The sequence below is a fragment of the Marmota flaviventris genome, chromosome 5, assembly GCF_047511675.1.
Source record: "Marmota flaviventris isolate mMarFla1 chromosome 5, mMarFla1.hap1, whole genome shotgun sequence".
NCBI lineage: Eukaryota > Metazoa > Chordata > Mammalia > Rodentia > Sciuridae > Marmota > Marmota flaviventris.
In genome coordinates, this window is record NC_092502.1 from 140055947 (window position 1) to 140081076 (window position 25130).

General features: G+C 32.1%; 2 non-coding genes across 2 annotated transcripts; both read left to right on the forward strand.

Moving 5' to 3' along the window:
* Positions 1–6055: 6055 nt before the first annotated feature.
* On the forward strand, positions 6056–6269 carry LOC114093518 (small nucleolar RNA U3). The gene has a single exon (XR_003582912.2). It is a non-coding gene; the product is annotated as a small nucleolar RNA U3 (small nucleolar RNA).
* Positions 6270–12346: 6077 nt separating this feature from the next.
* Positions 12347–12452, forward strand: LOC114093515 (U6 spliceosomal RNA). Its single transcript, XR_003582910.1, has one exon. It is a non-coding gene; the product is annotated as a U6 spliceosomal RNA (small nuclear RNA).
* Positions 12453–25130: the final 12678 nt, after the last annotated feature.

Consider the following 25130-nt stretch of genomic DNA (forward strand, 5'->3'; position numbering starts at 1 on the left):
TATTGAATTTCTAGGAAATGTCCACAGAAACATATCTCCCTCAATTTTACATTAAGAATGGAATTTATAGGGCTGGAGTTGTAGCTCAGTAGTAGAATGCATGCCTAACATGGTGAGGCACTGGGCTTGGTCCTCAGCACCACATAAAAATAAATAAATAAAATAAAGGTATTGTGTCCATCTACCAAAAATAAATAAACAAAAATGTAATTTATATGATTGCATCCTAGTATGGCTACCTTTAATGCAACTATTAGATGACTCAACAGAATAATGACATTATTTGTAAACTTTTTGTCTTTGAATAGTGTTGTTTGAAGTGAATATGGCTCATAAATAGTTTTCTAATATTATAATTCATTTAAATGTTTTCATGGGTCATTTTTTTCTTATAATTTCATTGTAGAAGGAAGCATTGTGTTATTCTTTATTTCAGTCCAAATATGTCTTTAATTTGTTTTGAAATTTAGTGACACAAAGCAGAATAAAAAAAAACTATATTATCCAATTGTTCCTCAAATATGTATTTAATACTAGAGGCTTAATAGTTAAAATACCTTCAAAATATACTTAGTTATATAGAAAACTAAAAAAGGGCTGGAGTGTAGCATGGTAGAAGAACACATGGCTAGCAAAGACAAGGCCTTGGGTTTGATTCCCAGCTCTGCAAAAAACATCCAAAAACTTTTATATATTATTAAAATATCTTAATAATATAACATTATAAGAGAATAGATGATAAAATTGGTGTTATCAATGTAAAGTATATAAACTGAGAACTCAATTTCATAAATTAAGGTAAACATTTGTAGATATTAATGGAAAAATTTATAAAAATTAATTAATATTTTATGTTGTCTGATGCCAATGCATTTAGTTCATCAAATATATGCAAACAAAATCCATAGCCAACTGAGAGATGTGTCAGTAAATAATTGGCTCATGTTAAAAACTAAGATTACAAGAGATATTTAAACATAGGGAAATACAAGTAACATAGTAATACTTTGTAGAAGGGTACTTTTGTAAAAATATTAAAAAACATCATGTTAAGGAAAATAAGTCAAGCCCAGAAGGATAAGGGTGTATGTTTGCTCTCATATGTGGAAGCTAGAGAGGAAAAAGGAAAACAAAGGTGGGGGTGGACCTCAAGAAAAGTAAAGGGAGATTAATAGAAAAAAGAAATCAAGGGTTGTGAGGTAGGTAGGGAGGAAGCCAATGCTGGGGAGTGGCCAAATTATATTGTTATATTGAGTGCATGCACAAATATTGTAATGACAAATTCAACTATAATGCACCAATAAAAATATGGAAATTGAAAAAAATAAAATATTGTTAAGAAAAAAGAAGAAAATATATTTATATACTAAAGATTAATTGGGAAAGTGAATCAAAATGTGGAAATGACAACCTAAAGATATTGTCTTCATGGTTAACACACATTGTGGCATACAAATATAAGTAAAAACAACAAAGAAAAAATAATAAGATGGATTGATATGTTGAATTAGAATACAGTAATGGTATGTATGTATAACTTCATAAAATTAGATTTAATTGTGTTAACAATGATTTTTTTTTTCTTTTAAGTAGAGTTCAGGCATCTCCAAAATATCTTCTCATGTTTCAGGTACAGACAGAAAATCGACAAAATTTATAGCAATCTCTCTTCATATTAGTCATGAGAAAAATAAAATCTAGAATATCAGAACATAAGGATTACTTTAATAAGAACAGAATAAAATGAACAAAAAATAACCGAGGAATAACAACAATGATAACAGAAAAGAGATCTTCAAATTATAGCATATCTGAACTTTAGAAAATTGAAATTAAAAAGGAAAACTGTTTTATTTTTTTGTACACCAAGAGAGACTAAATGCCTTTAAGAACTAAACATTTACAGATATGCTTGAGTGAGTGGGGCTCTGACGCTTACAAATATAGTTCAGATGATCTTTAAAAAAAAAACACAGAATAATACTAGAAATATTAGAAATATTGGGAAACTGATTTAGGCAGTATTGAAGCTTATTTTTAAAATTAGAGCATCAAAAGAAAATTTATATTTAGGATTGAAAATGGACTAAAACTAGTGACTGAGCAACCTAATAGAATATATTGTGTGCTTCATACATCAATAGTACTAGAGAATTAGACAGTAAGCTGGGCATAGTGTTGTATGCCTATAATCCCAACAACTTGGGAGGCTGAGACAGGAGGATCTTGAGTTCAAAACCAGCCTTAGCAAAAGTAAGGTACTAAGCAACTCAGTGAGATCCTGTCCCTAAATAAAATACAAAATAGGACTGGGGATGTGACTCAGTAGTCGAATGCACCTGAGTACCAAAAAAAAAAAAAAAAAAAAAAAGAAAGAAAGAAAAAGAAAAAAAGAAAAAAATTAAAATGAAGGAGTTTTAGATAGTAAGTAAAAACCTGCTAGTACTGGGCTTTGGACTGGGAACTCTACTCAGCATGAGAACATTGCACTTAAAAATGTATTGAATGTAGCCAATAATGTTTTATGAGAAAATAAATTTCTTTTTTAATATTGTCTTACACTATTCTCTAGACATTAACACAAATGGTTATGTTAAAAACAAAAAAAAAGGAGACAAATAAGAGATATACTGGGTAAAAAGTATCAAAGGCAAGAGAAATAATCTGGCAAAAGTCAGAAAATTTTTTTTAGAAATGTGTATAAGAAAGGTACCTAAGTAAAATTTTTGAAATGAAGTTTTGTTAGTAATATGTATATGTATATATGCATGTGTTTATGTGTGTGTGTGTGTGTGTATAATGTTTCAATAAAATCAAAATTTATTATTTGCCATTTTGGTTTTTTTTAAATAGGATTTGTCTTCTAGTTATGAAGTTTAGGAAATTTTGTTTTTGGATCATGAAAATAATAAATAAAATTTAAAAATTTTTAAAAAAACATTTCTTTTTTAAAAATTAAATTCTTGAATATCTGCATAATTATTGTGAAGTCTATCTGGAACAATAAATATCAATACATTTGTACTCAACAAAACAGAAACATGAAAATTTCAAAGAACTCCAGATTGTTTTGAAAAATAAATGAAACCAATGAAAATGTCCTCTGGGATCCGTTCACTGATATCATACTCAATGTGATTGCTTAACTAAGCATTAAGTTCCATCAGGACTTCAGAACAGTAAATTAATCACTTAAAAAATGCTTGTACATAGAAATTTAAGTGCAGTTCTGGAAAAAGGTAAGGCTGAACTTGAAAAATGTTTAACTTTGTAGATTATGTCTAAGATCTACAAATCAGAGATTTTTTTTTTTGCTTGTGTGTTCTTTTTAGATATATATGACAGTAGAGTATATTTTCATATATATGCATGGAGTAGAGCTTACTAATTAATTAGAATCCCATTCTTGTGGTCATACGTCATGTGGAGTTGCACTGGTCATGTGTTCATATCTGAGCACAGGAAAGTTATGTCTGATTCACTCTTGTGTATTACATATTCCCATCTCCCCACCCTTCCCTTCATTCCTCTTTGTCTAATCCAATGAACTTCTATTTCTTTCTTCCCCTCCCTCCCTTGTTGTGGGTTAGCATCAACATTTCAGAGATACTTAAATATACTTTTTAGATCTGTCATACTGTTTTTGGAGACACTTGGAAACTTCATTGTCCTATTTGTTCAAGGTTGTAAAAGCTAGAAATTTACTTGAGTTGTATGTAAAAGAAAGGTAAAAAAGATTTATTGATACACATAATTAAAATCACATAACTATGTATTTACAACACAATAAGTTGAACAAAATAAAACAATACATTTTATTGTGCTGATAATAAACCAGCTACATTAAACTTATCTTTCTGCTCTAGATGAATAGAAACCTTAAATTTAGTATATTTTTTTATTTTTTTTAAATTTGTTTTAATTAGTTACACATGACAGTAAAATGATCTTAACATATCATACATTTAAACCAGATGGGGTATAATTTCTCATTTTTCTGAGCGTACAGGTTGCAGAATCACATTGGTCATGCAGTGAGTCCTTCCTTTCCCCACTTCCCCTCCCCTCCCCTCCCATCACTTCTCTCTGCCCAATCTAATGTGACACACTTCTTTTTTTTTTCTTTTTCCTCAAATTGTCATACATGTATTTAGTATATATTTATATATATAGTATATATTTCATATATATGTATATATATTCATACATGTATTTAGTATATATTTTAAGAAAAAATGGTATAGGCAGTAATAAATGAAAAAAAATATTTTAAAATAATAGAGGTATACTGGCTCAATCTAATATTCATCACAACTTCTGGAAGGGGCATTTTCTGATGAAAAGTTCAGGACAATAAGTGACCAATCAAATATATTCAGAATCTCCTTGCTGTTTTGAAAAATTTTCCCACCTTTTAGACTGTGTGTCCACACAGTGAGATTTAATTTTTATTTTTTTTTGTTCATTCTTTTTAGATATACATGACACTAGAATATATTTTGACATATTAAACATACATGGAGTATAACATTCTAATTAGGATTTCATTCTTGTGGTTTTACATGTTGTGAAGTTTTACTAGTCATATATCAATATATGAACATAGGAATGTTATGTCCAATTCTTTCTACTGTCTTTCCTCTTCCAATATCCCATTTCTTCCCTTCATTCCCCTTTGTCTAATCCAATGAACATCTATTCTGCCCCCTCTTCCTTATCATATGTTATCATCCACATATCAGAGATAACGTTTGGCTTTTGGTTTTTTTGGACTGGCTTATTTCCCTTAGAATAGTATTCTCCAGTTGTTTCTGTTTACCATCAAATGCCATAATTTCATTCTTCTTTTTGGCTGAGTAACATTCTATCACACAATGAGATATGAATAAGCCTAATAGTAACCATTTTCCAAAAGGAATGGTTTATAAAAAGAACTATTAGAAGACAACAAGACATTTGTGAAATTAATAAGAATTGCCAGGGTAGAAAAATTGAAACCATAGAAAATTTTCTAGAGCATATTTTTATAATTTTGAGTATTCATTTATAACATATGCAAAAAATCATAATATAGTGATCAATAATAAAGTGATAAAATAACATGGAGTCATAGACAATGTAGTTGTTATAGTTAGTAAAAGACAATTTAAAATATGGAAGTAAACAATGCATAGGATTGTATACATCAAAATAGAAGTAGAGTACACATTAACAAAACAAAATGAAATTAATATATATTTGGTGGACATAACCACAAACTTGAAATAGTAAAAGAAAGGTTCAAAACAATTGATGACTAATCAAAAGAAAATATTCAAATAGAAAATGATGAAAATTTAAACAGAACAAAAATTTGGAAACATGAAACATAATAAAAAAGAGAGATAGCCTACTTGGGATTGGATTTCCTTTGGAAAAGAGAAGAAAGAAAAAAGCAATATTTGGAGAAATAATAATCAAAGGAGTTCCATGTTGATGTTGAAAATTTCATAAGCTCATTATACACCAAAAACAAATTAAATTTTTCTTAGAAACAGCAAGAATTTTATGATACTGTTGAAAATTAAAGATAATGAAATCAGAAGCATGTATTAGTGCATGCCCATAATCCCAGTGATTTGGGAGGCTATGGTAGGAGAATGGCAAATTGGAGGTCATCCTCATCAATTTAACTATACCTTGTCTCAAAATTTTTTAAAAAATTAAATTAAATTAAAAGGGCTGGAGGTTAAGCTCAATGGTAAAGCGACCCAGGGCTCAGTCCCTAAAAACACAAAATAAATTAATAAACAAGCAGATAAAGATAATGAGAAAATTAAATAGTGGCTAGAGAAGAATGTAAGAGTCATTGACTTTTAACACAAATCATGAAAGACAGGAAAAAATAGGGTGGGAAGGGGCAGAATTGTATGTCAGGAAAAGATAGCTTCAAAAATTAAAGAAAAGTTTCTAGGTGAGCAAAGGTGGAAGACATCATGCCAGTGTTCTTGCATTACAAGAAATATTAAACCATGTTTTTCAAGTAATAGAAAACATCATCAAAAGCCTACCAACAAATACTATACGTTCAGGGATAATTTCTATAGTTTGTTACTATAGAAGTTTCTCTGATCCTGCAGAGTACCAAAAGCAACAAGAGGAGTGTAGCATTCCCTTCTGAGTGTGAAGCTGACTTACAGTGCTCCTTTGCTGAAACTGCCTATTGCCATTGATGATCATTCTTCACTCCTCTTTGGAGAGCAAAAGGAAAGGAACTCAGTCTGAGTGGTTTCTGTTTAAAAAAAAAGCCTACCAACAAACAAAAGCCCAGGACTAGACAGATTCTCAGCCAAGTTCTACAAGACTTTCAAAGAAAAATTAACACCAATACTCCTCAAAGTAGTTAATGAAAGAGAAAAGAAGGGAACCCTTCCAAACTCATTCTCTGAGACTAATATCACCCTGATACCAAAACCAGACAAAGACACATCAAGAAAAAAAAAAAAACTTGAGGGCAATATCACTGATGAATATACATGCAAAAATTCTTGGTAAATTTCTGGCAAATCACATACAAAAACACATTTAAAAGATAGTGAACCATGATCAAGTGGGGTTCATCTCAGGGAGCAGGGTTTGTTCAACATACAGAAGTTAATAAATGTAACTTATCATATTAAAAACACTTAAAACCAAGAATCATATGATCATCTCAATAGATACAGAAATAGCATTTGACAAAATACAGCACATCTTCACTTCAAAACATCAGAAAAACTAGGGATAATAGAAACATATCCCAAATCGTAAAAGCTATATATGTTAAACCCAAGGCCAGAATCACTCTTAATGGAGAAAATTTGAAAGCATTCACTCTAAAAACTGGAACAAGTGTCAAGGATGTCCTTCCTTTTTCACCATTCCTATTTAACATCATTTTTAAAACTCTAGTCAGAGAAACTAGAAAAAGAAATTAAAGAAATACAAATAGGTAAAAAAGAACTCAAACTATCACTATTTGATGAGGACACGATTCTATATCTAGAAGATCCAAAAAAATTCCACCAGATATCTTTTAGAACTAATAAATGAATTCAGCAAAGTAGCAGGATATTATATATATATATATATATATATATATATATATATATATATATATATATATATACACACACACACACACACACACACACACACACACCTAGGAATCTAGGAATATATATATATATATATATATATATATATATATATATATATACCTAGGAATCAATATAACAAAAGATATGAAAGACCTCTACAATGAAACTACAGGACCCTAAAGAAAGAAATTAAAAAAAAAAATACCAGAAGATGGAAAGATCTCCCATGCTCCTGTATAGGCAAAATTTATATTGTCAAAATGGCCATACTACCAACAGCATTATACATATTTAATGCAATTCCTATAAAATCCCAATGACATTCTCCATAGAAATAGAAAGGACAATCATAGAATTCATTTGGAAGAATAAGAGACCCAGAATAGACAAAGTAATCCCTAGTAAGGAAAGTGAAGCAGGAGGCATCACAATACCAGATCGTAAACTATACTAGCCATAATAGTGGGAGCATTTGGATTGAGGTTATATGTTAATGTTAGTCCTAATTGATCTAGGACATCTCATCCCCATAAATTTACGGGAAGATGATCCAATACATATGGCTGTATAGTTCCTTTACATCCTTCAGGACCCTTCCAATCTAATACCATTGTACTTCTATGAGGATTAGTCGCCACTCCTAGGCCTCGAAGAATTTGAGTGGCTTGTTGTAATGGCCAATGTTTTGGCCATTCTTGACGAGATATGATGCTAAGGTCAGCACCTGTATCAAGTAGCCTGCCGCAGTCTGGCTGGGCACAAAATCACGATCCACCACACACCTTGTAGATTCAAACAGCAACTCTTTATTCCCGAACTCACACCAGCACTCTACACACGTTCTGGGCCAAATCCACGTTCTGGTCAAAATCCACCAGGCTCTGAATCCCGCGAGAACTCAACGGGAACTCAAGGAGCGGGCACGCTTGAGGCAGCAGGATACGCCCTATTCCCAGCAGGGTACAACTTAAACCTGGAACCACCCTAAACCCAAGGAGAGCCCTAAACCCTGATCCACCCTAAACCCGGATCCTCCCTGGTCCTTGAGCAAGGTCACTTTACATGCAATGTCACTGCAAATGACCTGGGTCCAATATGGAGAGTCCTTCCTCTAAGCAACATTGGGTAGGCTGACAAAGAAATTGCCATGTGTCATTCCTACTTGGCAATGGCTCTCAGCAATAGCCCATTAAATTCATGTCCTTGAATATTTAGTTTTAGCATTGAGCGAGAATCTAAATTTAAAGACAGCATACCCCAATCTACACCTGTGGAGCCTAATCCCCTGGAACCTCTTTCTACAGTACGACTGGAAAATTTATCATGCAGGCTGGGTATTATTAATAACTGTGCTATTCTATCTCCTGGTGAAATTACTGATATACCTCTTGGAGAACTAGCTATAATTTTTATTTCACCTTCATAATTGGGATCAATTACCCCAGGACTTATCATAAGTCCTTTTAGTGTAAGAACTGCATCCCAATAATAAGCCTACTGTTCCTTGGGGAAGAGGTCCTTTTACTCCTGTGGGAATGATTTGAACTCCCACCTTTAGAGTTAGTACTGCTCTGGCGCAGATGTCCAACCCTGCACTCCCTCTGGTTTGTCTGATGAGGGATTTAATGAATAATGTGTCCTGGGCACTACCCTGATGGTGTTGCTGGGTTCCTCCATTGCCCCGTATATTTGCGGTTGTGGGCCCCGGAGCGTTGGGCCCCCCAGTCCATTTTTTGGCAATGAAGCCTGATGCCTTTCTCCATGATATCGTGGGTAAACACCTGGTCCTTGTCCGTTTTTTGATAATGGAGTACCCTCTATGGTGGTTTGAGAATGACATTCATTAGCCCAATGTCTCCCTCTATAGCATTGTGGGCAAATACCCGGTATTCTATTCCTTTCATACCTAGTTTTGTTAAACCCTTTTCCTATGGGGCAATTCCTTTTAAAATGTCCTGTTTGTTCATAATTGTAGCATGTTTTTGGCCTGGCATCTAAAGCCTGTTGTACTGCAGCTGCCAAGACTTGCCCTTGTTCATTAATGTCTCTACATAATTTAATATATGTGTTTAAATCTTCATGTTTCCATGGTCTAATAACCTCTCTGCAGCAATGATTTGCTTGCTCATAAGCCAGTTGTTTTATTAATGGCATTGCTTGTTCTGTATCACCAAAAACTCTGGCAGCTGTTTGAATAAGCCTATCTACAAATTCAGCGTAAGGTTCGTTAGCTCTCTGTTTTACCTTAGATAATTGACCTTGTAAATCTCCATGTCCTTGTAAAATCTTCCATGCCCTAACTGCGTCTGCAGCAATTTGTGTATATATAGCAGGATCATATTCAATTTGTTGCCGTTGACCCTCATAAGGTCCTTTTCCTAACAACATATCTAGATTTCTTTGAAGGTAACCGGCTGCTGCATTTCGCCTAGCTGTCTCCGTGCAAAATTCCTCATTGGCAACCTTCCATAACAAATATTGTCCTCCCTTTAGCACAGATTTACACATGCTAGCCCAATCTGCTGGCGTCATGTCCAAGTTGGTAATGGATTTGACCATGCTTATAGTGAAGGGTGTTTGGGGACCATAGGTTGTTACGGCCTCCTTTAACTGCTTCACTGTTTTGAAATCTAGAGCACAGTGAATTCGCTGCCCTCCTGCCTGCTCAAGTAGAGGGCATGCTAATCTTTGAGGTCCTGTCTCAGGATTCCATCTATCAACTACGGGGCTTGAGGGCCACTCAGCTGTCTCTAAGGATGGAGCTGTTGGTTGAATTATGCCCTCTGGTGATAGAACGGTGTTAGTAGCAGCCTCCTGTTGTAGCTTTTTCCCTAATAGCCCATTTTCCTTTAAATTTTCTTCCTCTGTCTGACTAGCTCGAGAGACCTTCTCTTTTGCTTGATCTAAAATGTCTTTCTCCATGATCTGAACCTCTAACAATTTACTTAACACTCTTTTGGTTTGTTTTTTACTATTTTCTAATCTACTATAAAGATAACGCAACCCAATAAGATAACACAAAACAAAACTGAAACAGAATGAAACAAAAAAATCGTTGTATCAATTTTCTCTTCCTCAGGGGCGAAAAACTTCAAACCTTGAGCCAACCATTTTTCCCAGTTTGCCTAAGAAAGTTCTAGGGAAAGGCAGCTTGAAACAAAAACAAAATAAATCAAAACCAGAACACATTGTTTTTTGAAATGGTCACCCATTCTCTCGCCTTCCCTCAGGGGCGAGCAATTTCACTTACCTCCGAGCTTCAGGCGTTCCCCGTATGGGCCACCAAATGACGCAGTCTGGCTGGGCACAAATCACAAGCCACTCAAGCAGGAACAAACTTTATTTCCAAAACTCCCGCGAAAATGCCACATATGAGGCCTTCTCCCAGGACACACTACAGGAACAGGAAATCCTTCCTCCGGAATTCCCTCCTACCACACTTCCCCATCCAATGGTAACTCTCAGGGAGTCCTGGGAGAGCTCCAAAGTAGCAGGCCTAGGCAGACAGCAGGGGTCTAATCTCCAATTGAATGCCCATCTTAACATAATCATTATCATCTCAATGGCTTGCTGGGGTCACCTTTCAACCAAAAATGCCATGCATCATTCCTACTTGGCTATGGCTCTCAGCAGAACAAAATCAAAATTGTATGATGACTAGAAATAGTAGACTGCACTTTTTCTTATGGTAAGAGAACAAATTTATGATAAACTAATTAGCTACAAATGTATTTTTTGTGACTTTTAGTGTATCTGTTAAATGCAATGATACCAAAACTGCCCAAGAAATATTAATGAAATGCCAAAAAAGTGAATACTTAAGAACCCAATTAATGAAGTAAAATAAATAAAAGATAGAATAGAAAAAAAAATTATAATACCCCCAAAAATAAATAAATGAAAACTTACATTGATCATACAAGAATCAAGAAAAACAGATAACAAATAACAATATAATAGTCCATAATAAAAATATATAGGTAATTTTATTAAACCTTAAATGAATGAACACTTAAATGAAGTTAAGTTATGACACTGAATTAAACATAAAAGTAACTAAATATATCACACTCACAGAATAAACAAGGTAAGGTCTATACATCTGAAGAAAATATATGAAAGATATTTAACATATGAATCACCTGGCATGGGTTTATAACAATAAGATGATGGAGTGTTTCACATAGTAAGCATTGCAAAAAGTAAGGAGATCTTTATTATAATCATTAAGTGCTTACTTCAACAAGAAGATGTAATAATTGAATTTTGTTTGCAGAAGAAAGTAACTACTGTAATACCCTTGATCAAAGGATAGTTCTCCCGAGTAGGATGTTCATCCTCTTAGACTGAGGACACAGCTGCAGGAGGGATGCACATGAAGAGGTGAAGGAGGTAGGGGATATCTCCTGATCCAATCAGATCAGTGGAATCCACCTGGTGGTCAATGAGATGACATATATTATAGCGTCATACAAAATAATAGAATTTTGTATGTACTTAATAATAACTTTTAATAACAGTGGAAAGAAATTTGGTGCATTGAATACATACATTAGAAGGAAATGAAATTCAAAAAAAAAAATGATCTAAGATTCTAACTAAAGTATCAGGCAAAAGAACAGAAAATTAAACCCAAAATATAAGAAAAGAGAGAAAAGAATAACAGCAAGATTTTTTTTAAAAAAAAAATGATATAGCATTGAAATATAAAACATCTTCACTAGAGAATATCACTAATGCAAAATTTCAAGTGTAGAATTATTACTATAATGACAAAACTTTCCAGAACTGACTGAGAAAAAGAGAGAACATAAATGATCAATTTCATGAATAAAATAGAAAATTCAGTATAGATATTAAAGTCAATTAAAAAAGATTAAGGGATAATATAATAAATTTCTCCCAAAACTTGAAAACTTAAATGAAATGTACCAATTAGTTGAAAATCACAATTAAAAAAAATCTAAAATCATACATACAAATAAAATTAAAATTTTTATTAAAGACTTTGCACCGTAAGTCAGAAAATGTCATTCATGGTTATTTCTATAATAATATTTATTAGTCCTAAAATCCTAAATTGACGGTTAATTCAAAAATGGAGATACTGAATTTCTGTGCTACTTTCATTGTTGCTGTTGAAAAATGAGCATTCAGTGACACTTGTTTCTGTGAAATCAATCTTTCTTTGATTTTTGGTTTTCTATTAGTGTTGTGATTGTTCTTTTGTACTTTCTTTGAATTCACTTGTATTAAGATGGAAATGATACAGAAAAGGTTAGCATGGCTCTGCACAAAGGTGGTATAAAATTTTGTGAAGATTACTAGATTTTCCTTAAATTCTCAATTATTATTATTATTTTTTATTACAGATATATTCTTTCTACTTGTTTTCTTTTTTAAAAATCATGTCAGGGCTGTTGCTGTGGCTCAGTAGTAGAGTACTTGTGTGAGGTAAAGGATTTGATTCTCAGTACCACATTTGAAAAAATAAATAAAATAAAATTTCTATCAACAACTAAAAATATTTTTTAATGCCAAATTTTTATGGTTTCCATATTTTTTTTTGCTAAAATTTTGTAGATTGACTTATACTTCATACTTTGTAGTAGGTCTGATTGTTTCATAGTATGTCTGATAATTTTAATAGCTAAAATTATTGTTAATGATTTTCTATTGTCTATTGCTTCCTATTCATGTTTCCCTGTGGTATTATTGTTCTCATAATCTTTTACTGGATGCTAGGCATTATGGTTTAGAGTTGTTTTTAGAAAAAAAAAAACTATAGATTCTTTATATCTTTCTTCAGTGAACAATTTAATTCTCTCAGGTATTTTCAAATCACTAACAATATATAATCATATTAATCTAGATTCTTAACATAATATCATTTCTATGATTCAGAACCATGTGAGATATGTTTTAATTCTTTCCTATGGTATGTTCCAAAGTATAGACATTACAGCCATGGATCATGGATCTTTTAGATTTCCATACCCTGCACTTTTGTTCCCTTATTATTTTGGCCTCTCATTTACTTCTTCTGGACTGTGAAATGTACCAAGAGCCATAATGGTCCCAAGGGGTAGGATCATGTCTCTGCTTTTAGGTTTTCTCACTCATCATTACCTGGTGATTTCAAAGTTCTTCGATTGTAGCACCTCCAAAACAAAACACTTCCCTTCTTCACACTTTTCCCTCTATGCTTCAACATTTGGGGAGCCGTCCAATTATGGGCCTATTCTATACAAGCATTTAACTAGGGATATTCACTAAATGCCCACATGGTCACACTTCTGTACAAAAAACAAACAAACCCTCAAAAGTTAAAAGAAAAGTCTGTGGAATCTGTTTTAACAAAACACTTTTTCACAAGTGCTTTCTTTGACTTTGAAGAATCATTCTCACTGATTTTCTTATTTTTCAATTGTGCATGAATGTAAATGTCTCTATGCTGTCTTCAGGAACAATAATAAGTTTTCATTGTACACACGAAAAAAGTAGAAATTATAATTGAATATAATCTAGAAGAATTCTCAAATTTCATTGCCTAATCTATAAAATGGAAAGAGTATAACTAATACATAAGTTAGAGGATCATCACTTTTACATATATAAGCATATTAAGAACTACAATTAGCATATAAGTAATAAAATAAATATTAGCATTATTGTTATTGTTCTCTGCTTTCTCCTTTCTTCATTTTATTACTTATTCTACATATTGTAAAATTGAATGTACAGGTTATTTCTTATGTGAGATAATCATTTATTTCCAAGGTAAAATTACTTCTTTCGTACCTAAAAGGGACACATTTTTATTTAAAACATATTTATAGCAAAGTCACCTTATATGTTTATAGATTATGAAGCAAAGCTAAAGAGACTTTTATGGTAAAATTCATGCCATATTTTAACTTGCCATAGTCTTCTTCAGAATATTCGCCAATATCATTTTTAAATGTGTGATTTAGCTCTACCCTAGACATGCAATTTTCTGTCTCAGCATTTATAGTATGATTGTCTCCATTTTTCAGAATGCAGGCATAATAGCAATCTTTTGAATTTTTCATGTTTTTCTTCCTGGCCACTTTATACCAGAATTTCCTAATAAATGTCTATTGAAATAGTCGATGAGTGAATGAATGAAGCTTTAAAAGAGAAAAAAAAATGAATAATCAGGATGACACTGCAGTCACTAGCTAGAATTGTGTCTTATATATCTTAAAGAGACTTTGAAAAATTTCTCATCCAGACTTCTTTCAACTTTAATCATTTGTACTTAAAAAAACTGAAGTCTAGGATCTAGGATTTTAATTTATTTAAAAATTACTAAGTGAGGTTCTATTATAATATCCCAAAGCTTTGTTGTTAAGTGCTTCTCTAATTAAATGTGAAGAATTTTTTTCTTCCCTTGAGGAGGGACTGGGAAATTGCAAATGAGAAGCTACTTTGTAACCTAACAAGACCTGTTATTTATTTATTTATTTATTTTTTTCATTATAGGTACAAATTGGCCACTGTCTTCAGACTCCACTCCTTCGGGTAGTTATCAGAAATAGCAGGAAGCAATTAGCTGATATTTTTCCTATTTTACCTGAAGATCCCTTTAGTCAAACTTAAATGCTCATTCTATAAAAGTTTCTGTTTCTCAATTTTCCTAGTGATAGTATTCTGAATTGTTTTGCTACTAGACAACAACAGTTGTCAATTTACCTTCCTCTAGAAACATTTTCTTTATTTCTTCATAGCCTTCATTTAAGTTATATGCTCCATTTTTTTCCACTTCTACCCATTGAATGTTACAGGATCAAAGTCACATATTTCATGTTTTTTTGTGTTATTGTTGTTGTTGTTTTGTTTGTTTGTTTCTTAACAGCAACATTTTAATTTGAACAATTTCAGAATTGGCAGTTGGTGCATAACAAACTTGCCTGAAACTCCAATTAAAAAAATACTATGTATATGTGTGTGTGTATATACATATATGTATATACACACACACACACACACACACACACACATATAGTATTTTTTTTTCCCTCACACAACTCTACAGATAAAATGGGAAGTTTTCTATCTCACTTCATGTGAAGAATCCAGGAGTTCCAACAGGAACCATTTGAGACCTGCCTAGCCACCAATACCAAATAAAAGTGAGCCCAGGCAAAATCATTAGAACCACATCCCTGATCCAAGGTTATCTGACAACCTCAAGAAGAACTGAGCGAGAAGGAGAAAAGAATGCATTTGATCTACCAGCTGACGAGAAATCTTTAGACGTTATTTTAAAGTTCTAATATTTAGAATGATTTGTCACACAGGAATAGGTAACTAATTCATCCTTTAAATTATAATATTTTGAAAGGATTTTCTTCTTTAAAAAATCCCTGAATTTTAAGGCTAAAACATGAGGTAAACAAAAACAAAAGCAAGGAGAAAATAGGCCTTTAATGAATATTTAGTAGGTGAATGTGTTGAACAAATCAGTGGACTCAAAAGATTTTAGGGCAAAGAATGAAAGCATAAATTAGTATTCATTACATGATAAAATAAATTCAAAAATTCACTAGCTGTGTTACTGTTAAAAGGCATTTTGATAAAATGCAAATCCAAACAAAGGTTAAAGTTTTTAATAAAATATCAATAAATATATTATTTCTCAACTTAGTAATAATATACTTAACATGTGAACATATGTCTTCCAAGGTTTTTTTGTAGGCATTTAAACTGTTTCAGTAAAAGCAAAGTTTTTATGAGGTTATAAATGTAAGAAAATCAAATGGAGACAGAAGCAAGGTGCAGAGGCAAGTGGCAGAAGAGCAGAATGATAGAAAGGCAGAAAAGCCCTTGTCCAAGCTGCCAGCCTTATTTATATCAATAGGTTACATCAGGTCAGTGGCATCAGCAGTACATTATTGTTCACTGTGTCATTAGACAGGTTACAGAGTTAGCAACATTATGCAGCTTCTTTCTCAGTCACATACTGTAGTTGGAATGTGCAATGTGAGGAGGTTTGTGGAGCTCTCAAGAAAGTCCATGTTTGAAGTTGCTGTCATGTGGACAGGTTCAGGCTCAGCAGAGCTTGGTGAAACACTGTGGTTGTCTAACAGGAGAGTTCCTTTATTCCCAGGAAACTGAGCACCTGAGATCAAAATTGAGGCTGTTAAGACTCTAGCCCAGAGCCTCCTCATGCAGTGCATTGCCACAGCAGCTAGGCTTTGCACATGTATTAGTAATCTTACTAGTTCATGGGAGAAATTGCAAAATATTACAAGTGTAGAAAACATGGTGCCTGTTACCTTCCAGGAGTTTGCTCATCAGAGAAACACTGTCCTATATATTTCCACAGCCAGAATCCTTACATAAAAACACTAGAAATTATTTTTTAGGAAATTAAGCAAATATGAATCTGGGCTGTGATTTTGTAAAAAAAAAAAAAAAAACCGCACATATAATTCCCAAGCATAGTAGTGATATAAGAGACTAATATATATTTTATGACCAGGTTTACCTTCAATACCTAAGATTCTGTCTGACACAGTAAACACCTGATACTTTTTTAACTTAAACTATAAATTAGTTGTAGGAAATAAAAAAAAGAAAAGAAAAGAAAGATAACAAAGTTCTTACTTTTCTTCCTTTCTAGGAGATGCCTGAATATATAGAGTTATTTAAACTGAGTGTTTCCAAGTATTTGTGGGACCTTTTGAGACCTGCCTGGCCATCAATATCAAATAAAAGTGAGTCCAGACAAAATCAGCTTTTTCACACACCACTGTTAAGCAGCTTTTTAATTTTTGTCAAATTTCAAACTTTGCTTTCTGAGACAACCTGAAAAGATGTCCTCTGTGGTCTTCCTGACTCACCCATATCTGTCCTCTCATGAATGCACATGTGCACAAACAACACTGATATATCAGGTAAGTTGTTAAGTTTCTAGGATGACATAGAATAAAACATAAAGGCAAAGACGTAAGCCCAAAGTATAATATATTTTATTGACTCAAGAAAGACACTTTATGAATGTCAAATACATTCTACAATTGTCTATCTTTTAAGGGCACTTACATAGAATGCATTAGTTATTATTTACAATATAGGTCTAATAAGTCTCAGTTGAATTTTCAATTTCATGATCATTTTGAAAATTTCCATAGTTGTAATTGGAAAGCTCTAATTTCTATTTCTTTTTTATCTGTATAATTTAACACAATATTTAAAATTCTTAAACTTTAATAAAAATTAAAATAGATTTACTAATGCATACAGTATGCATTTTTTGATTAAGGTTATATTGGAACGTTTCCCAAGAAAGGATTAAACTGTCCTTAGATTATTATTAATACACACATGCTGAGCAAAGCTATCTGACTGGAATTTGATGAGCGTTATGCATCTAATTTTGAACAAGTCAACTCAAATTCCACCACAATTAATCCTTTTAAGTTACCCTGCAGAATGTTTTATTCATGAAGTCATATAGCATAGTATTAGCTCACAATAATTTAAAGAATATTTATAAGAATCTGGAAAATTTACAAAAATTATAAAGTCTTGCAAATTTTATGTTTCTGCATGCAAAATAATAATGAGATTATCAGTAAAGCAAACCGTGAAAGCCCCAAATGCTGTATTTGTTTCTTAAAAAAACAAATGATTATCATTCATCAAAAAATAACTTCAGAACACTCTTTAATTGATTGATGAGATTCGTTTATAAACAGGATATCACTATCTTTATAATGTTTCCATCTATCAGGCAAGTTTGGCTTATGTAATGCAGATCACCTTGAAAAGTGACACTGGATGTTCAACTGGCCAGAATTATCTATTGCAGCAAAATTCTTCTTTTCACTAACACTTATTAAGAGCTTATTTACATGAGGCCTTTTGTTCTTGGTGTTACAAAAATACTTAATGCAAATAATTGAAAGTTCTAGTGGTTGTTGCCTTCCTCTACACAGCCATAGAAGATAATTAATATTTTAGTAAGACTGAGCTACACCGTAAAGCAAAGGATAAAAACATTTTTATCTCTGTTTTCCTTCTTATAAAATAATATATGCTTATTAGGGAAGAAGAGACAGGAAGTGCACAAATGTATAAAGAATAAAATCAACTATAATTCTGTCACCCAGCAGCAGCTGTAGTTAATGTATTTTCATGATTTTTTCTGTCTATGCTTAAATTTGAGATACCAGTAAATATTATATCATAAACATATCGTATTAATTGATATTCATAATAAAACTTAATGTTTAAAGTTTTTCTAGAAGTGGATATATAGCATAAAATGCATAAAACTGTAAACATGGAAATTATATTTATTCTGTGGAGCCAGTTTTAAGGGTACGGCTTCTGGTGCTCTCTCCGCCAGCTGTTTGAGAACTTGGATTAACAGTTCTATCTCTCTTTATCTCTGTTTTCTTTTCTATAAAATGGAAGTAAAATAATTTCTATTTCATGGATTGTTAGAAAGATGAATCTTGCCATATTGTGTAAAACTCTTGAAACAAATGCCATCACATCAGAAGATTTAAGTATTTTTTTTTTTGGGGGGGGGGTGATCTAACATGCTTCTAATGGCTTTCTAGAAATAGTGGACATTCCCTTCAGAAGTAAGCACATCAGTATTGATGTTGTCCACACACACGCACAGTATTGAGTGTGTTCATATGTGTGGGTATACTAAGTTAAAATGTTGAAATTCAAAAATACCTTAATTATAATTTTATTGATGTCATAAAAATGTCCTGAAAAGAGAAAGAAACTGGAAAAGATAACTGAACATGAGATTGCTGTGGCTGGAATGACCTCACCAAATCTCATGTTGAAATTTCATCCCTACTCTGAGCTCACTGTGAGATATTAAGAACACAGAAACAATCTGGCTATAGTACTTGCAAGCAGGACCTTTGGGAGGTAATTAAGATTAAACGATCTTTCTTCTAGTAAAAGAGGGGAAAGAAAGAAGAAATACTGGGGAATGAATTGGAGCAAATTACATTCCATGCTTGCATAATTCTCTCTCTCTCTCTCTCTCTCTCTCTCTCTCTCTCTCTCTCTCTATATATATATATATATATATATATACACACACACACACACACACACACACACACACACACACACACACATATATATGTAGGTACATGTTCTCAAACTTTTTAAAATTTTATCTCTTAGCTAAAACTTGGAGATTAATAATGGTAAAGAGTTCTAGAATGAATGACTATTTTTAGGCAACCTGGATATCACTATGAAATTATTTTTCTGCTTTAGTCATATAAAGTGCAATCAAATTTTGTATATACCTTGATCTGTGCATATTGCTTTCAACAAATTATAGTAGAGAAATATTTTAATAGTACACAAATGTTATTTCTAAAGTATGAAATGATTACTAGACTATATTCAGATTGAGATCTTCTTTTGAAGAAAGAAACCACTAAAAAAAAAAGAAAGAAACCACTAATAGAGGAGAGATAATCACCATCTATATATTTGATAAAGTATATATATATAATGTATCCAAAGATCTTTTTCAAATCAGGTACAAAAAGAAGAAAAATCTTATAAAATTGATTTAAAAAAACTTAAAACAATGCTTTATAGAAGAGGATTCCAAAATAATTAATAGAAATATGAGAAGTTTCTCATTATTCTCAAGATGAAAAGCAAATTATACCTTCAATGTGATACCTATCCTAATCCACAACTCAGAGTGTCAATGATGAAATAAAGCAGATGGTAGTACTAATTACTTCAAAGAATGTTAAGTATATAAATTAGTATATAATAAAGGTAGAATTTTTAATATCTACTATTACACACATAAATACTTTTGTACCACTAATTTAATTCCTATGTGTATATCAAGAGAAATATCTAATATAACATATCCATATATTCAGGAAAAGACATGTTAAATATGTTCATAGAACTGTAGAACTGTTCTTTATCAATCATATGAGTGAAACGAGGCACTGGTACATAGTCACATGGAATATGAAAACTTAAGATTATATTTCAAATTTTAAGAAAGCCTAACATAAAAAATAGATGACTGAACTATGTTCACTAATGTAAATTGCAAGAGAAAAATCTATTTCAAAATAAATAAATGGTACATTAACTGTTGGGCCTATGCAGAAATTGAATGAATTATTTCATAGATTAATAAATCCACAAACAGGAAATGTATTGAAATAAAATCAATCTTCACTTTTTAGAATTAGTTATCTAATCATTCAGTCTGTTTTGTTTTGTTTTGGACTAACAATTACTGAGAATTTGTTTGTGCTAGTTTAGCTTGTATTACGATAAACAAAATACTAAACAAGTTCCACTTATGAAGAAAAGAGATTTATTTAGATCACAGATCTGGAGGTTCAAAATTCAAATGAAATAACACTAGCTCTGTGGCATGGACTGCCCTGTGACTGGAACACCTCATGGAAATAGCAATGGCAGGAATGCATTACAGAAACAGAGTACATTTGGAACACTGAGCAGAGAGAGGGGCATGGGGTCAGACTTAGGCACTTAAAGCAAGGCATTGTCACGGAACCTACCCCAGGACACAGTACTCTCCATGAATGCATGCCTCCAATGAATCAAGGACCTCCCAAAGAGCTCTGAAGTGTTTTGCATCTTCCAATATTACCATCTTTGGGACATGGACTTCTGTAGGGACACAATTAAATCATGCTTAATCAGAACAAGGCTGTATATTTTTCTAGGAGTATCTTATAGATTAAAATTTCTATTTGGATATAAATTAAATTATATATATATATATATATATATATATATATATATATATGTGTGTGTGTGTGTGTGTGTGTGTGTGTGTATGTATATGTATATATAATTTTTGAGTCAAGAATTGATGGTCATGTTAACAAATTGTGGGGTCTTGCACTAGAGGAGAGAGATTGGGCTCAAATTTTAATAGGGCACAAGATAATAGGAACTTAAAGGCAAGAAGTGTTATGGAGATCAGTAGATAGAAAATTATTAAGAGAAAAAGGCAGGGATAAGAATAACCCAACCTGAAAAGATTTTTGCTGAAAACTGACCAGGTGATCACCAGACAGGGATGGTGGAGGATGAGGAATCTGATCAGAATTTGTGGATTATTAAGATATCGAGGAATGAGTGTTTCTGGTTGAAATGACTTAAAAGAATTCTTTGGCTGAATTTGAATTTTAAGAAAATATACAGATGGTCCTAGAAGAAAGTTTAGAAACCTGACTATAGTTTGGCCAAATAATCAATCTTTAGCAATCATAAACTAAAGTAGGCATACCTGAGTGTTAAAATCATGTACTTTGTATTCAGACTCCCGTGGTTTGAAAACTCTCGGTAAGTTACTGACTTAATGACTTGGATAATGTTTTCAAATTGTTCCCGATTCCTCAACTGTAGAATAACATTATATGTAATGTATAAAGTATTCCTAAGTAATCATTTTTTTCTTTCTTTTTGGGGAGGTGGAACTGGGGATTGAACCCAGGAGTGCTTTACCACTGAGCTACATTCCCAGCCCCATTCTTTTCTTAAATTTTGTAATAGGATCTTACTAAATTGTTTAGGTTCTCCCTATGTTGCTGAGGCTAACCTTGAACTTGCAATCCTCCTTTCTCAGCTGTGTGGTATCACAGCTGTATGCCACCACACCCTGGCTCAGCAGACTTTTAGGTATAACAGTAGAGTAATTCCTAGATACTTTGAAAACATCATTGGTTGACATAACTAGTTTTATTTATATTATTCGTTTTATTCAGGACAATGGTTAAATAGAAAAATAAACACTTAGGGATGATTGCATATATATTCATCATGGAACGCAAGTACATGTAAGTCATTCTGGTTAAGATAGATGTTAGACATAGATAGGCTCATTTGTATGTAAAAATTGGAACAAATTTGTGAAGGATGAATTTATTTTTATATAAAGTTTAGTGATGGTCCTTTTCATTTAAGTATATTAACTTTAAATAAAATTATACAACTTGTTTTTCTGACAAATTTCTGCATTTTGGAAATTCCACTGCCTTCACTGAACCATACTGTTATGTGCTTCCAAGTTATGTAATACTCAGTCAACAACTTTTATCTCTTCACATCCAGAAGTTATTCAGCTACGTTTCTCATTTCATGGGTCAGTTACTTTCTTTGTTCTCATCCATGAAGGATAAACCCAACCTTTCTTATTGGATTGCAGGCAGGTAGTGTGAGCCTTAACTCTATTATGGATCTTGGCTTGTCACAGATGAATTGCTTCTCTTTGATACAACTTGAGCAATCTATCTAATATGTGGGAAAATGCCATCTCTGTGGAAGCAGCAGCACAATTGAGACCAAAGAGATACTTCTCTTATTTAAAATGAATGGTGCCTATGGGTGGGTGACAAATCCCCAGTCAGTTTAAAGCTGCTAGTCAATTGTCTGTTGAAGGGCAGACAGCTGAAAAAATTCATGTAGATTGTGCAATTGTATCTTGAGTAATTTCTTTTAGAGGAAGTTAAACTACTATGTGAATAATAGAAGCTGCAAAACTTAACTTTTATTTACTTTTGTAAGTGAAGTTTAAAAAATGACTTTTTATCATTTTCTAAGAGTGTAAAAAATTAGATTTTGGTAATCAGGCCCAGAAAAATTTTTGGAAATGGCTGAGGTAGAAAAAAATCTTCTTTGTCTCTGTATCTCTCTCTCTCTCTCTCTCTCTCTCTCTCTCTCTCTCTCTTTTTCTCTCTCTTCTTTTAGGTAAAAGTCCTATGCTGTTTTCCTAACATTATCATATAATCAAATTGCATAGGTCTTTCCAACGGGATGAAATTGTAAATAATGTGACAGATGTATTCATTGAGATTTGTGTGATAATTTATTTTTGAGTAATACTTCAATAAAGATAATGATTAGTATTTTTGCTTAAAAATCATTTAAAAAGTAGTTTTGATTTCCATCATTTAAAAATCATGATGCACATATGGATTTATTTTATTAACAAATTTATTTATCTCAAGATGAGTAAGCAATAACTTGTGTAAAGTACAGCTTTCACTGTGTTTTTTTAGACAGAAGTGGAACTATAAAGAATAAATATGTATAAACTTTCCTCAGACTTAAGGGCTGCTTCAACTTTTAAAATGCAGGAAATTATGTGTTAAGACACAGCTCTGTACTGATGACATTTTATACAACCTAAAAGAAGTAAATAAATTTCTCATAAATATATATACCTTGTATTTTTATTTTAAAAATTGCTTAAATTATTTTTTTGGTAAAATAAGATAAATGGCATTATCCAAAAATTGAAAATAAAAACATGCCATTTTATATGAAATACTTACATAATCACAATTGTAAGTATAACAACATTTTATAGAATGAACATTGATGCAGCCACATCAATGTTTATAGCAATTCAATTCACAATTGCCAAGCTATGGAGCTAACCTAGATGTCCTTCAACAGATGAATGAACACATAAAATGTGGTATATACACACAATGAAATATTATTCAACCTTAAAGAATAATGAAATTATGGCATTTGCCAGTAAAGGGATGGAACTGGAAAATATCATGCTAAATGTAATAAGCCAGTCCTCCAAAAAACCAAAGGGCAAATATGTTCTGATATGTGGATTCTAACACACAATAAGGTGTGGGAGTAGGTATAGAATAGAAGTTCATTGGATTAGACAAAGGGAAATGAAGGGTATAGGAATGGACAGTAGAATGATTTGACTTTACTATGCTCATACATGAATACATGAACAGTGTAACTCCACATTATGTTCAACAACAAGAATGTGGGATCAGAATTGTAATGGGTTGCATCCCATGTACGTATAATATGTCAAAATACACCCTACAGTCATGTATATCTAAAAACAACAAATGAAAGTATATTAAATTCTCTATTTTATAAAATTTCAATGACATACACAAAACTGAAAGTGGTTAGAGAGTTTTACGGAAAATAAGTATCTGCATTTAGATATTTGTTCTGATTATTTATCTATTACATCTTATATGATGTAAAGACATTATTTTAGGAAGTAAAAAGGGGATTCTATAATAATTATAGTTTTATGCCTTGGTAAATTCAGGCATGAAATTTCATATTATTTTGGTATATATAACCAATTATTTAAATGTGGTGTTTTAAAATAAATATTTGCCTTTTGGGTTTACTTTATGGAACCAGTGAGCTATCTTAATACAGTACATCCAAAACTAGCATTTAAGAACTCACGAACAGCAGAGCACAGTAGTACATGCCTGTAATCCTAGTAATTCTGGAGTCTTAAGTGGGAGAATTGCAAGTTCAATGCCAGCCTCATCAATTTAATGAGACCCTAAGCAACTTAATGAGATCCTGTCTCAAAATAAAAAAAATGTAAAGGGCTGGAGATGAGACTCAGTGGTTAAGTACCCAAGGATTCAATCCCCGGTATTAAAAAGAAGAAAAAAAATAACTCATGAAGTTATGTGTGTCTATGTTTGTGTAGTATATATAAATATAAATATATACATATATGTGTGTAAATATAATTTTATATGGCAAATATTTGTCCACCATATAAAAATATATTACATGATATTTATATGCTTTCCATCTGGAGGAAAAATCTGAAAGTGATGATAAAAAGAAGTTGAGTTTTTATTTTTTTGTTTTCCTTATTGCAATCTCCAAAATATTTTATTGTATATTAAATACTATAGTAAATCTTATAATACTTATGATTCTTTGTTGTTGTTGTTGTTCCAAAATAAACATACCTAGCAACTTGAACTTTTTCTGAATACAGGGTTTGATACATTTTTTTTTTCTGGTTACTTCACATATTTTTCACCTCTAATAGTGTTTATGTGTACTTTTCTCCCTATTTTCTCTATTGATGTACATATTGGAAATTGCTTTCCTTTATTGTCCTTCCTTCCTTCCTTCTTTCCTTCCTTCCTTCCTTCCATCTTTCCTACCTTCCTTCCTTCT